The 13036-nt window shown below is 33.5% G+C and overlaps 4 non-coding genes across 4 annotated transcripts; all 4 read left to right on the top strand.

Annotated features, from left to right (window-relative positions):
• The first annotated feature begins 4204 nt into the window (after positions 1 to 4204).
• On the top strand, positions 4205 to 4287 carry Trnal-uaa (transfer RNA leucine (anticodon UAA)). Its single transcript has one exon. It is a non-coding gene; the product is annotated as a tRNA-Leu (tRNA).
• A 598-nt stretch (positions 4288 to 4885) lies between these two features.
• Trnal-uaa (transfer RNA leucine (anticodon UAA)) lies at positions 4886 to 4968 on the top strand. Its single transcript has one exon. It is a non-coding gene; the product is annotated as a tRNA-Leu (tRNA).
• Positions 4969 to 5564: 596 nt separating this feature from the next.
• Positions 5565 to 5647, top strand: Trnal-uaa (transfer RNA leucine (anticodon UAA)). The gene has a single exon. It is a non-coding gene; the product is annotated as a tRNA-Leu (tRNA).
• A 598-nt stretch (positions 5648 to 6245) lies between these two features.
• On the top strand, positions 6246 to 6328 carry Trnal-uaa (transfer RNA leucine (anticodon UAA)). The gene has a single exon. It is a non-coding gene; the product is annotated as a tRNA-Leu (tRNA).
• Positions 6329 to 13036: the final 6708 nt, after the last annotated feature.

Genomic DNA, 13036 nt, shown 5'->3' with positions numbered 1-13036 from the left:
TATTTGATTATTTTTCCTTTGCGGTATTTGATCTACACAATTGCGCCTTACAAATGAAATGCGAACATTGTGATAAGTAGCTATAGATTCATGTAACCATTTAAGATCCCCATCTGTAACAGTGTGGTGGCCGAGTGGTTAAGGCGTTGGACTTAAGTTCCAATGGACGTATGTCCGCGTGGGTTCGAACCCCACCCGCACTAGTCTTATTTTTATTACACCAAATTGAAATTTTGCCTGAAACTGAGTGAATTGTACGCAAGTGAAGCTCCTTATAATATCGAATAAGCAATGCGATCAAAGTTCCCAAATATAGACCTACAGTTGCTGCTAGAACAGTAAGTAATGCTTTAAATTGTTACCGCAGTATTTTTTCCTAATAGCGCAACTGCAATCAGGAGTAACACTAAAAATGACTAAGCAGATATCATATGCCCTTGCAGTACACTTTTATGAAAAGGAAAAATATTGTATGTAAAATTGCTCCCGTGATGCGAATTGATTTTTTTTTTCTTTCGGTGAAATGATCGTTTATGAGATAATAAACTTTTTTTTCTCTCGCAATTATGAAAATTCTTACAGTAACGGTACTCGGGTTGACAAAACATCAAGTTTCACTTAATTGAATGTTTCAGCATGAAATCAGTTGAATTGCACGGGATTTTCGATGAAAAGGCTGTCTATTTGATTATTTTTCCTTTGCGGTATTTGATCTACACAATTGCGCCTTACAAATGAAATGCGAACATTGTGATAAGTAGCTATAGATTCATGTAACCATTTAAGATCCCCATCTGTAACAGTGTGGTGGCCGAGTGGTTAAGGCGTTGGACTTAAGTTCCAATGGACGTATGTCCGCGTGGGTTCGAACCCCACCCGCACTAGTCTTATTTTTATTACACCAAATTGAAATTTTGCCTGAAACTGAGTGAATTGTACGCAAGTGAAGCTCCTTATAATATCGAATAAGCAATGCGATCAAAGTTCCCAAATATAGACCTACAGTTGCTGCTAGAACAGTAAGTAATGCTTTAAATTGTTACCGCAGTATTTTTTCCTAATAGCGCAACTGCAATCAGGAGTAACACTAAAAATGACTAAGCAGATATCATATGCCCTTGCAGTACACTTTTATGAAAAGGAAAAATATTGTATGTAAAATTGCTCCCGTGATGCGAATTGATTTTTTTTTTCTTTCGGTGAAATGATCGTTTATGAGATAATAAACTTTTTTTTCTCTCGCAATTATGAAAATTCTTACAGTAACGGTACTCGGGTTGACAAAACATCAAGTTTCACTTAATTGAATGTTTCAGCATGAAATCAGTTGAATTGCACGGGATTTTCGATGAAAAGGCTGTCTATTTGATTATTTTTCCTTTGCGATATTTGATCTACACAATTGCGCCTTACAAATGAAATGCGAACATTGTGATAAGTAGCTATAGATTCATGTAACCATTTAAGATCCCCATCTGTAACAGTGTGGTGGCCGAGTGGTTAAGGCGTTGGACTTAAGTTCCAATGGACGTATGTCCGCGTGGGTTCGAACCCCACCCGCACTAGTCTTATTTTTATTACACCAAATTGAAATTTTGCCTGAAACTGAGTGAATTGTACGCAAGTGAAGCTCCTTATAATATCGAATAAGCAATGCGATCAAAGTTCCCAAATATAGACCTACAGTTGCTGCTAGAACAGTAAGTAATGCTTTAAATTGTTACCGCAGTATTTTTTCCTAATAGCGCAACTGCAATCAGGAGTAACACTAAAAATGACTAAGCAGATATCATATGCCCTTGCAGTACACTTTTATGAAAAGGAAAAATATTGTATGTAAAATTGCTCCCGTGATGCGAATTGATTTTTTTTTCTTTCGGTGAAATGATCGTTTATGAGATAATAAACTTTTTTTTCTCTCGCAATTATGAAAATTCTTACAGTAACGGTACTCGGGTTGACAAAACATCAAGTTTCACTTAATTGAATGTTTCAGCATGAAATCAGTTGAATTGCACGGGATTTTCGATGAAAAGGCTGTCTATTTGATTATTTTTCCTTTGCGGTATTTGATCTACACAATTGCGCCTTACAAATGAAATGCGAACATTGTGATAAGTAGCTATAGATTCATGTAACCATTTAAGATCCCCATCTGTAACAGTGTGGTGGCCGAGTGGTTAAGGCGTTGGACTTAAGTTCCAATGGACGTATGTCCGCGTGGGTTCGAACCCCACCCGCACTAGTCTTATTTTTATTACACCAAATTGAAATTTTGCCTGAAACTGAGTGAATTGTACGCAAGTGAAGCTCCTTATAATATCGAATAAGCAATGCGATCAAAGTTCCCAAATATAGACCTACAGTTGCTGCTAGAACAGTAAGTAATGCTTTAAATTGTTACCGCAGTATTTTTTCCTAATAGCGCAACTGCAATCAGGAGTAACACTAAAAATGACTAAGCAGATATCATATGCCCTTGCAGTACACTTTTATGAAAAGGAAAAATATTGTATGTAAAATTGCTCCCGTGATGCGAATTGATTTTTTTTTCTTTCGGTGAAATGATCGTTTATGAGATAATAAACTTTTTTTTCTCTCGCAATTATGAAAATTCTTACAGTAACGGTACTCGGGTTGACAAAACATCAAGTTTCACTTAATTGAATGTTTCAGCATGAAATCAGTTGAATTGCACGGGATTTTCGATGAAAAGGCTGTCTATTTGATTATTTTTCCTTTGCGGTATTTGATCTACACAATTGCGCCTTACAAATGAAATGCGAACATTGTGATAAGTAGCTATAGATTCATGTAACCATTTAAGATCCCCATCTGTAACAGTGTGGTGGCCGAGTGGTTAAGGCGTTGGACTTAAGTTCCAATGGACGTATGTCCGCGTGGGTTCGAACCCCACCCGCACTAGACTTATTTTTATTACACCAAATTGAAATTTTGCCTGAAACTGAGTGAATTGTACGCAAGTGAAGCTCCTTATAATATCGAATAAGCAATGCGATCAAAGTTCCCAAATATAGACCTACAGTTGCTGCTAGAACAGTAAGTAATGCTTTAAATTGTTACCGCAGTATTTTTTCCTAATAGCGCAACTGCAATCAGGAGTAACACTAAAAATGACTAAGCAGATATCATATGCCCTTGCAGTACACTTTTATGAAAAGGAAAAATATTGTATGTAAAATTGCTCCCGTGATGCGAATTGATTTTTTTTTTCTTTCGGTGAAATGATCGTTTATGAGATAATAAACTTTTTTTTCTCTCGCAATTATGAAAATTCTTACAGTAACGGTACTCGGGTTGACAAAACATCAAGTTTCACTTAATTGAATGTTTCAGCATGAAATCAGTTGAATTGCACGGGATTTTCGATGAAAAGGCTGTCTATTTGATTATTTTTCCTTTGCGGTATTTGATCTACACAATTGCGCCTTACAAATGAAATGCGAACATTGTGATAAGTAGCTATAGATTCATGTAACCATTTAAGATCCCCATCTGTAACAGTGTGGTGGCCGAGTGGTTAAGGCGTTGGACTTAAGTTCCAATGGACGTATGTCCGCGTGGGTTCGAACCCCACCCGCACTAGTCTTATTTTTATTACACCAAATTGAAATTTTGCCTGAAACTGAGTGAATTGTACGCAAGTGAAGCTCCTTATAATATCGAATAAGCAATGCGATCAAAGTTCCCAAATATAGACCTACAGTTGCTGCTAGAACAGTAAGTAATGCTTTAAATTGTTACCGCAGTATTTTTTCCTAATAGCGCAACTGCAATCAGGAGTAACACTAAAAATGACTAAGCAGATATCATATGCCCTTGCAGTACACTTTTATGAAAAGGAAAAATATTGTATGTAAAATTGCTCCCGTGATGCGAATTGATTTTTTTTTTCTTTCGGTGAAATGATCGTTTATGAGATAATAAACTTTTTTTTCTCTCGCAATTATGAAAATTCTTACAGTAACGGTACTCGGGTTGACAAAACATCAAGTTTCACTTAATTGAATGTTTCAGCATGAAATCAGTTGAATTGCACGGGATTTTCGATGAAAAGGCTGTCTATTTGATTATTTTTCCTTTGCGGTATTTGATCTACACAATTGCGCCTTACAAATGAAATGCGAACATTGTGATAAGTAGCTATAGATTCATGTAACCATTTAAGATCCCCATCTGTAACAGTGTGGTGGCCGAGTGGTTAAGGCGTTGGACTTAAGTTCCAATGGACGTATGTCCGCGTGGGTTCGAACCCCACCCGCACTAGTCTTATTTTTATTACACCAAATTGAAATTTTGCCTGAAACTGAGTGAATTGTACGCAAGTGAAGCTCCTTATAATATCGAATAAGCAATGCGATCAAAGTTCCCAAATATAGACCTACAGTTGCTGCTAGAACAGTAAGTAATGCTTTAAATTGTTACCGCAGTATTTTTTCCTAATAGCGCAACTGCAATCAGGAGTAACACTAAAAATGACTAAGCAGATATCATATGCCCTTGCAGTACACTTTTATGAAAAGGAAAAATATTGTATGTAAAATTGCTCCCGTGATGCGAATTGATTTTTTTTTTCTTTCGGTGAAATGATCGTTTATGAGATAATAAACTTTTTTTTCTCTCGCAATTATGAAAATTCTTACAGTAACGGTACTCGGGTTGACAAAACATCAAGTTTCACTTAATTGAATGTTTCAGCATGAAATCAGTTGAATTGCACGGGATTTTCGATGAAAAGGCTGTCTATTTGATTATTTTTCCTTTGCGGTATTTGATCTACACAATTGCGCCTTACAAATGAAATGCGAACATTGTGATAAGTAGCTATAGATTCATGTAACCATTTAAGATCCCCATCTGTAACAGTGTGGTGGCCGAGTGGTTAAGGCGTTGGACTTAAGTTCCAATGGACGTATGTCCGCGTGGGTTCGAACCCCACCCGCACTAGTCTTATTTTTATTACACCAAATTGAAATTTTGCCTGAAACTGAGTGAATTGTACGCAAGTGAAGCTCCTTATAATATCGAATAAGCAATGCGATCAAAGTTCCCAAATATAGACCTACAGTTGCTGCTAGAACAGTAAGTAATGCTTTAAATTGTTACCGCAGTATTTTTTCCTAATAGCGCAACTGCAATCAGGAGTAACACTAAAAATGACTAAGCAGATATCATATGCCCTTGCAGTACACTTTTATGAAAAGGAAAAATATTGTATGTAAAATTGCTCCCGTGATGCGAATTGATTTTTTTTTTCTTTCGGTGAAATGATCGTTTATGAGATAATAAACTTTTTTTTCTCTCGCAATTATGAAAATTCTTACAGTAACGGTACTCGGGTTGACAAAACATCAAGTTTCACTTAATTGAATGTTTCAGCATGAAATCAGTTGAATTGCACGGGATTTTCGATGAAAAGGCTGTCTATTTGATTATTTTTCCTTTGCGGTATTTGATCTACACAATTGCGCCTTACAAATGAAATGCGAACATTGTGATAAGTAGCTATAGATTCATGTAACCATTTAAGATCCCCATCTGTAAGTGTGGTGGCCGAGTGGTTAAGGCGTTGGACTTAAGTTCCAATGGACGTATGTCCGCGTGGGTTCGAACCCCACCCGCACTAGTCTTATTTTTATTACACCAAATTGAAATTTTGCCTGAAACTGAGTGAATTGTACGCAAGTGAAGCTCCTTATAATATCGAATAAGCAATGCGATCAAAGTTCCCAAATATAGACCTACAGTTGCTGCTAGAACAGTAAGTAATGCTTTAAATTGTTACCGCAGTATTTTTTCCTAATAGCGCAACTGCAATCAGGAGTAACACTAAAAATGACTAAGCAGATATCATATGCCCTTGCAGTACACTTTTATGAAAAGGAAAAATATTGTATGTAAAATTGCTCCCGTGATGCGAATTGATTTTTTTTTTCTTTCGGTGAAATGATCGTTTATGAGATAATAAACTTTTTTTTCTCTCGCAATTATGAAAATTCTTACAGTAACGGTACTCGGGTTGACAAAACATCAAGTTTCACTTAATTGAATGTTTCAGCATGAAATCAGTTGAATTGCACGGGATTTTCGATGAAAAGGCTGTCTATTTGATTATTTTTCCTTTGCGGTATTTGATCTACACAATTGCGCCTTACAAATGAAATGCGAACATTGTGATAAGTAGCTATAGATTCATGTAACCATTTAAGATCCCCATCTGTAACAGTGTGGTGGCCGAGTGGTTAAGGCGTTGGACTTAAGTTCCAATGGACGTATGTCCGCGTGGGTTCGAACCCCACCCGCACTAGTCTTATTTTTATTACACCAAATTGAAATTTTGCCTGAAACTGAGTGAATTGTACGCAAGAGATTCCCAACTGAGCGCAGCCCAGGATGGACGTGTCATAATTGCTCCGGTGGACAAATCTGTTTTCAACAGGATATTATGATTCGATAATAACAGTAAGGATTTATTTATGTTTTACTAACAAAACTGTGTTGTATTTAGAAGAGAAACTGTCATTATAAACTGTAGTTCCCCCTAATCCGACGATTTATTCGTGTGGAAAAGGGGGGTCGTTTAGGAGCACTCGAGTGTTTGTTTACAAATTTGGGCTGTGCTTGCTTGTAATTTTCCGGAATGACCGGCGAAATGGAGCAAACTAGTAAAAAATCTTATTTTTCTCAACGGAATGGTAGCCGTGGTGCTGGGAATGGATATAATCAAAAGCAAAATTATGTTCGTGATGTAAAGTCGTATCAGAGAGATTGTACTGTGAGAATTGAAGTAATCAATACAGATGTTATTGGTGAAAGAATAGTAATTGAAGATATTGAAACAGTCACTGGTTTAAATTCGGTGTTAGCTGTTGTCAAAAATGATGCCATGTCGTATGATATAACATTAGATAGTAAGCAGACTGCTTTCCGTCTAGTGCAAGAAGGAATTGATATTGCAAATAATGAATATCAAGTCAGCATGTTACATTCGGATATAACTGTTGTTTCTATAATGCAACTTCCATCGTTTATTTCGGATGATGATATAAGAAGTAAATTAGTATCAAAAGGGGTGAAAATCGTTTCGCCTATATACAGACGAGCAATACCTGGAACGCAGGTAGCAGACGGGACAAGATTTATGAAATGCAAATTTCCACAGGGTATGTTGGCTTTGCCATGGACAATACCTTTCAAAATAGGCTCAGATACGAAATATTTTCGGCTTGTACATAACAACCAGATAAAGGTCTGCTCGGAGTGTTTGTCACCGGAGCATATGCGTAAACAATGTCCGTACTTTGTTTGTCACGGGTGTGGCCAATATGGACATTCAAAGAGACAATGTAAAGCTAGTAAATGTGAATATTGCCATAATTTACCGTTATTTTGTGTGTGTGGAAGTAGCTCAAATACCAAAAAAGATCAACCTCCAGCATATAAAAAGAAGAAGAACTGTGAAATATGTAATTTCTATTTTTGTATGTGCAAATGTAACATTTGTGGGAAAAAAGACTGTATATGCGCCTGCTTTAAATGTGAAAAGTACCCATGTATATGTACCTGCTCTTTCTGTAAAAGTGATCCGTGTGTATGTCCTTGTCAGGACTGTCGTAAACATCCATGTGTGTGTACATGCGACACATGCACAGAAAAAAGCGATCGTTGTACTTGCAACAAACAGAATGACGAAAATGGTCCGGAAATAGTTAACATTACCGGTGAAAATGATGATGAAGATATGTCTGAAGTTTGGTCAGAGGAAGATGTTGCCGATACTGATCCTAAAACAACTGTTCCGATAGAAGTTAATGTGGTGCAAAATAAACCAAAAAGCCACCCCCAGGAGGAAAACAGAAAGAGAAAGATGGACAGTGATACCGAAAGTAATAATGAGATAACAGACGATGAACTATTGAATCTAGATAACGAGGAAGATGTTAATGAAAACATCAATTTAGACAAGGATTTTTCTGATGGCAAAAAGTTAAAAATAGCTAGTAATGACGCTCCTCCTGGGGACAATATTGTCACTAGGGTGAGTGAAAATGAAATTGAAATTAAGCAGGGTTGCTCTAATGATAAAAGCACCTTCGTTGGTGACGAAGAAGTCTCCATGGAAGGTGCAAATGAAAATGAGTCTTCTATTTGTTCTGATGGTGAAAATGACACCCCAAATAAATTTGTCAGTGCAAAAATGGCCAAAAAAATTAAGAAAAAACAGAGGAAACTTGAAAGGAGATCTATTGCAAAACCTACTCCTAATTTGACTGGTAAAAATGTAAGAAAGGTGGTTGACAGTAAAAATAAATAAAAATGGATAAGTTTATATGCAAGATTGTTTTTCTTTTTGCAATGGTGGTAATTTGTTCTTTTAATTGTAATGGTTTAAAGAATGTAATTAATTTTGAGAATTTTATAAGTATTATTCATGATAGAAAATTTAGTATGGTATTATTACAAGAAACATTTTGGGATGATGCTTATGTAAATAGTGTTAAACACCTATATGAAGGTGATATATATTGTAGTAACAGTTTACATGGTAGAAGGGGTGTGGCTGTTTTAGTGAATAATTATCTTAAAAATAAGATAAAATGTGTATATAAAGACTCTGATGGCAGATTTATTCATATAACATATGAAGAAGATGGACAATTGTTTAATGTAATTTCATTGTATGCTCCAAATGTTAATGCTGAAAGAGTTATCTTTTTTAACTTTGTTAAACAGTATACTGAAAAGTTAGATAACTTGATAATTGGTGGGGATTTTAATACTTCTCTATCTATGTTAGATAGAGGTGGTAAAAGTAATCATGTTATTGATGAACCATGTAAAAAATTATGTGACTTGATTGAAAATAACAATTTGTATGATGTATGGCGTACTAGAAATAAAAGTTCTAGAATATTTTCATGGAAAAGAATTTGTAATGGAGAATTACAACAAAGTAGAATTGATTATTTCCTTGTAAATAAAAAGTTATCTTCTTATGTTCAGAATGTATATTATAATACTACTAGTTTAAGTGATCATTCGTTTGTAATTATGAATTTTAACTGTAGTAATATTGAAAGAGGTCCTGGATTGTGGGTCCTCAATAATACATTATTATGTAATGAAGAATATGTAAGGAGAGTAAAAGAAATTATTTCTGATGAAAAAGAAAATGAATTGTATAATAAAGATTTAATGATTTGGTGGGATAATCTTAAATATAAAATAAAGAGATATTCTCAAATTTTTTCTTCTAAAATGGCAAAAGAAAATAGAAGAGATTTTTATAGATTAGAAAGGCAGATCAATTTTTTATGTGAAAAAGCTGCTTGTGGTGTAGATGTTGATGTAGCTAAGTTAGAAAATTTGAAACTTGAGTTGTCAGCATATGAATTAGAAAAATGTAGAGGTGCAGTACTCAGATCAAAAGCTATTTGGGCTGTTGAGTCAGATAAATGTACAAAGTATTTTTTAAATTTGGAGAAATATAAACAAGAGAATAATTCTATAAAAGAATTACTAAATGAAAATAATGAATCAGTTTATGCTACTGAAGGTATTTTAGATTTACAATATAAATTTTATAAAGAATTGTACTCATGTGTAGATACAGATAATGATAAAATGTCAGAATTGTTAGATAGTGTAGATACAAAAATAGATGACAATGATTGTAATTTTTGTGATGCTGATATTTCACATGAAGAAATTTTTAAAGCAATAAATCAAATGTCAAAAAATAAAAGTCCAGGGTCTGATGGACTCACAGTTGAGTTTTACTGTCAATTTTATAATGAACTCAGAAATGTTTTATTTGATTTGTTTAATGTTATTGAAAAAGAAGGGGTTTTAGGCAGATCTATGAAATGTGGAGTGATTAGTCTTATATATAAAAAGAAAGGTGATAAAAAGTCTTTGAAAAATTATAGACCTATTTCATTACTACAGGTTGATTATAAAATATTAGCCAGGATAATGGCAAATAGATTTAAGGTAGTATTACCTAAGATTGTATCTAATGATCAAACATGCTGTATTATTGGTAGGGATATATCAAATAATATTGCAAATGTAAGAGATATTATAGAACTTATTGAAAAAGATGAACTTGAAGGGTATATAATGAAATTAGATCAGGAAAAAGCATTTGACAGAGTGAGTCATAAATATTTGTTATATGTGTTAAGAAAATATGGATTTGGTGATAGATTTGTAAAATGGATTGAAATATTTTATAATGGTATTAATAGTGCTGTAAAATGTAATGGATTTTTGACAAACTATTTTCATATTAAAAATGGTATTAGACAAGGCTGCCCAATAAGTGCATTGTTATATGTTCTTGCTGCTGAACCTTTACATTGTAGAATTGTTAAAAATGACAAAATCAAAGGTATAAAAGTCCCTAATTGTGATAAAGAGGGATTAATTTATCAGCATGCAGATGATACTACATTATCTTTATGTAATAAGGAATCAATTCCTGAAGTGTTTAAGGAATTTGATTTGTATAGCAAAGCAACAGGTGCTAAAATAAACAGACAAAAGTCAGAGATAATATGTTTAGGTACTAGTACTTTATCTGTAGTAGAAAAAGATCATATTGGTCTTAAAGTTTGTGAAGATTATTTTCAACTGTTAGGAGTTTTTATTGGAAAAAATAGAAAAATGTGTGATGAAATGAATTGGAAAAATAAAATAGTTCAGATAAAATCTCTTCTCAACTTATGGTTATTGAGAAGATTAACTATACATGGCAGGGTTAGTGTAATTAATTCACTGATGTTATCTAGATTTTGGTACGCATTGTTTGTTACTGCATTACCTGAATGGGCTTATATAGAGATAAAAAGACTTTGTCTGAATTTTATATGGAAAAATGGATGTCATTTAGTAAAATACAACTGTATAATAGATGATAAAAGTAGAGGTGGTTTAAATGTTGCTGATATCAAATGTAAAATATATGCTTTTAGGCTAAAATTTTTAGGTAGATTGTTAGATGATGAATATCAAGTGTTATGGAAATACACATTTAAGTATTTTGTTTCCTCAATTTATGAAATGAAACTTTGTCATAATGTTTTTTATACAGTGATACCAAATTGTGAATTGAAAAAACTTCCTGTTGTTTATCAAGAATTTTTTCATGCATTGAATTGTATAAGGAAAAATATAGAGTTTCCGTTGTCTGTAGAAAATGTTTATGACCAGCCTTTGTTTGTTAATCCAAATATTGTACTTAATAATAGAACAATTGTATGGCACGATTTTATAGGTGCTGGTATTGTTTGTCTCAAAGATATATGCTTTGAAGTAAAAACTGGTTTCTTGCCAGATCATGCTATAGTTGAAATGATTCAAATTGTATATGAAGATGTTAATGTACAATATGTAGTTGATAGATATAGAAATTTGTTGAATGCTATACCTGTAGAATGGAAAAACACAGTGAACTCTGATATTCACAGAATATCTATGCCAAGAACAATAGACATTTCAATTATTTGTAAAAATGTGCATTATGATTTGAAATTATGTAGTACTAAAACATTATATACTATTATGTTGGAAAATATTGTTGAAGAACCTGTTGGTATTGAGTTATGGAAATCAGAATTTGATGTGACTTCTGAAGCATTCAGTAGAATATGGGAACATGTCAATATGTATTGGAAACCTTCTAATTTGGTTGAGTTAGACTTTAAGGTGTTACATAACTGTATTTTTACTAATGTAAAACTTCAAAAGATAGGCTTAGTTGATGATAATATCTGTAAAGTATGTTGCAGTGAAAAAGAAGACATCCTGCATATATTTATGAATTGTGATAAACTTGAAGATTTTCATAACTATTTGTCATCTTTATTGGTTAGAATATTTGAAAACTGTGATTCAGATAAGATAAGTTTAGTAAGAAGTGAGGAACTATTGATTTTGGGATTGCGATGGCATATGAAAGGTGTAAATGATTCTTTTCTTAATTTTTTTATGTCTGTTGCCAGATATTGTATCTTCAGAAGGAGAAACTTGTTAAATAGTGGTTATTCTAATGTAAATTTGATTAAATTATTTCAATATACTTTAAAACATTATGTAACATATATGTATGTCTATCTCTGTCAAAGTCATAATATGAGTCATATATTTCAAAAAAAGTTTGTAATGGATAACCCGTTGTTAGAAGAAACAGACAATGTTCTAGTCTTTAAATTGTAATAATTATTGTGTAACTGAAATGTGAATTGATAGTATTGTGAATACAAAGTATAGTATATAGTATATAATGAGAACAATCAAGGACAATTGATTTTATATTTTGTTTTATTTGTATTATATGATGTTTGATTTTAATAAAGATAAAAAAAAAAGGCGTTGGACTTAAGTTCCAATGGTCGTATGTCCGCGTGGGTTCGAACCCCACCCGCACTAGTCTTATTTTTATTACACCAAATTGAAATTTTGCCTGAAACTGAGTGAATTGTACGCAAGTGAAGCTCCTTATAATATCGAATAAGCAATGCGATCAAAGTTCCCAAATATAGACCTACAGTTGCTGCTAGAACAGTAAGTAATGAACAGTCTCCGGGACAAGTTTGCAATTCCGCTGAGTGCAAAAGTTGTCACCTTAATTTTTGGAGTTAAGTCAAAACAAAGTTGATAACTTGGTTGGTATTGGTTCCCTGATATTTGTCCTAAAATTTTTTGGATCTAGCACCACTGTTGAAAAAGTTATGCCCCTTTTTTCAACAATTTCCTCAGAGGAAAAGTATTTTTCCTCAAGGGAAATCAAATTTCCCTGAAGGAAAAAGATTTTTCCTCAAGGGAAATTGTTTTTTCCTCAAGGGAAAAAGATTTCCCTTAGGGAATTTGCTGCATAATTATTTCCTTTGAGGAAATTCTATTTCCTTAGAGGAAATTCTTTTTCCTTAGAGAAAATTCTTTTTCCTTAAAGGAAATTCTTTTTCCTTTGAGGAAATTTGCAGCTTCAAATTTTCCTTGGAGGAAATACTTT

This window comes from Mytilus galloprovincialis, chromosome 6 (genome assembly GCF_965363235.1).
Source record: "Mytilus galloprovincialis chromosome 6, xbMytGall1.hap1.1, whole genome shotgun sequence".
In the NCBI taxonomy this organism is placed as follows: domain Eukaryota; kingdom Metazoa; phylum Mollusca; class Bivalvia; order Mytilida; family Mytilidae; genus Mytilus; species Mytilus galloprovincialis.
The sequence above is the reverse complement of the archived record's forward strand: the minus strand, read 5'-3'. Positions and strand labels throughout refer to the sequence as shown.